We start from the raw sequence: 2178 nt of genomic DNA, 5'->3' as shown, positions 1-2178 counted from the left end.
ACCTTCCCCCAGGTTGTTTCTGGCATTGAAGCTTCCCCCAGGCGGGGCTCTGGCATTGAACCTTCCCCCAGGCGGGGCTCTGGCATTGTACCTTCCCCAGTTGGGCTCTGGCATTGTACCTTCCCCCAGGTGGGCTCTGGCATTGTACCTTCCCCCAGGTGGGCTCTGGCATTGTACCTCCCCCAGGTGGGCTCTGGCATTGTACCTTCCCCAGGTGGCTCTGGCATTGTACCTTCCCCAGGCGGCTCTGGCATTGTACCTTCCCCAGGCGGCTCTGGCATTGTACATTCCCCAGGCAGCTCTGGCATTGTACCTTCCCCAGGTGTCTCTGGCATTGGACCTCCCCCAGGCGGGCTCTGGCATTGTACCATCTCCAGGCGGGCTCTGGCATTGTACCTTCCCCAGGCGGGCTCTGGCATTGTACCTTCCCCAGGCGGGCTCTGGCATTGTACCTCCCCCAGGTGGGCTCTGGCATTGTACCTTCCCCAGGTGGGCTCTGGCATTGTACCTTCCCCAGGTGGGCTCTGGCATTGTACCTTCCCCAGGCGGCTCTGGCATTGTACCTTCCCCTAGCCGGCTATGGCATTGTACCTTCCCCAGGCGGCTCTGGCATTGTACCTTCCCCAGGTGGCTCTGGCATTGTACCTTCCCCCAGGTGGGCTCTGGCATTGTACCTTCCCCAGGCGTGCTCTGGCATTGTACCTTCCCCAGGCGAGCTCTGGCATTGTACCTTCCCCCAGGTGGGCTCTGGCATTGTACCTCCCCCAGGTGGGCTCTGGCATTGTACCTTCCCCAGGTGGGCTCTGGCATTGTACCTTCCCCAGGTGGGCTCTGGCATTGTACCTTCCCCAGGCGGCACTGGCATTGTACCTTCCCCAGGCGGCTCTGGCATTGTACCTTCCCCAGGTGGCTCTGGCATTGTACCTCCCCCAGGCGGCTCTGGCATTGTACCTTCCCCAGGTGGGCTCTGGCATTGTACCTTCCCCAGGTGGCTCTGGCATTGTACCTTCTCCAGGCGGGCTCTGGCATTGTACCTTCCCCCAGGCGGCTCTGGCATTGTACCTTTCCCCAGGTGGCTCTGGCATTGTACCTTCCCCAGGTGGGCTCTGGCATTGTACCTTCCCCAGGTGGGCTCTGGCATTGTACCTTCCCCAGGTGGGCTCTGTCATTGTACCTTCCCCAGGTGGGCTCTGGCATTGTACCTCCCCCAGGCGGGCTCTGGCATTGTACCTTCCCCAGGCGGGCTCTGGCATTGTACCTTCCCCAGGTGGGCTCTGGCATTGTACCTTCCCCCAGGTGGGCTCTGGCATTGTACCTCCCCCAGGCGGGCTCTGGTATTGTACCTTCCCCAGGCGGCTCTGGCATTGTACCTTCCCCAGGCGACTCTTGCATTGTACCTTCCCCAGGGGGGCTCTGGCATTGTACCTCCCCCAGGTGGCTCTGGCATTGTACCTTCCCCAGGTGGCTCTGGCATTGTACCTTCCCCCGGGCGGCTCTGGCATTGTACCTTCTTCAGGCGGGCTCTGGCATTGTACCTTCCCCCAGGCGGCTCTGGCATTGTACCTTTCCCCAGGTGGCTCTGGCATTGTACCTTCCCCAGGTGGGCTCTGGCATTGTACCTTCCCCAGGTGGGCTCTGGCATTGTACCTTCCCCAGGTGGGCTCTGGCATTGTACCTTCCCCAGGTGGGCTCTGGCATTGTACCTTCCCCAGGTGGGCTCTGGCATTGTACCTCCCCCAGGCGGGCTCTGGCATTGTACCTTCCCCAGGCGGGCTCTGGCATTGTACCTTCCCCCAGGTGGCTCTGGCATTGTACCTTCCCCAGGTGGCCTCTGGCATTGTACCTTCATCCAGGTGGGCTCTGGCATTGTACCTTCCCCCAGGTGGGCTCTGGCATTGTACCTTCCCCAAGGCGGGGCTCTGGCATTGTACCTTCCTGAGGCGGGCTCTGGCATTGTACCTTCCCCAGGCGGGCTCTGGCATTGTACCTTCCCCCAGGTGGGCTCTGGCATTGTACCTTCCCCAGGCGACTCTTGCATTGTACCTTCCCCAGGGGGGCTCTGGCATTGTACCTTCATCCAGGTGGGCTCTGGCATTGTACCTTCCCCCAGGTGGGCTCTGGCATTGTACCTTCCCCAAGGCGGGGCTCTGGCATTGTACCTTCCTGAGGCGGGCTCTG

The sequence above is a fragment of the Ascaphus truei genome, unplaced genomic scaffold, assembly GCF_040206685.1.
Source record: "Ascaphus truei isolate aAscTru1 unplaced genomic scaffold, aAscTru1.hap1 HAP1_SCAFFOLD_1289, whole genome shotgun sequence".
In the NCBI taxonomy this organism is placed as follows: Eukaryota; Metazoa; Chordata; class Amphibia; order Anura; family Ascaphidae; genus Ascaphus; species Ascaphus truei.
The sequence above is the reverse complement of the archived record's forward strand: the minus strand, read 5'-3'. Positions refer to the sequence as shown.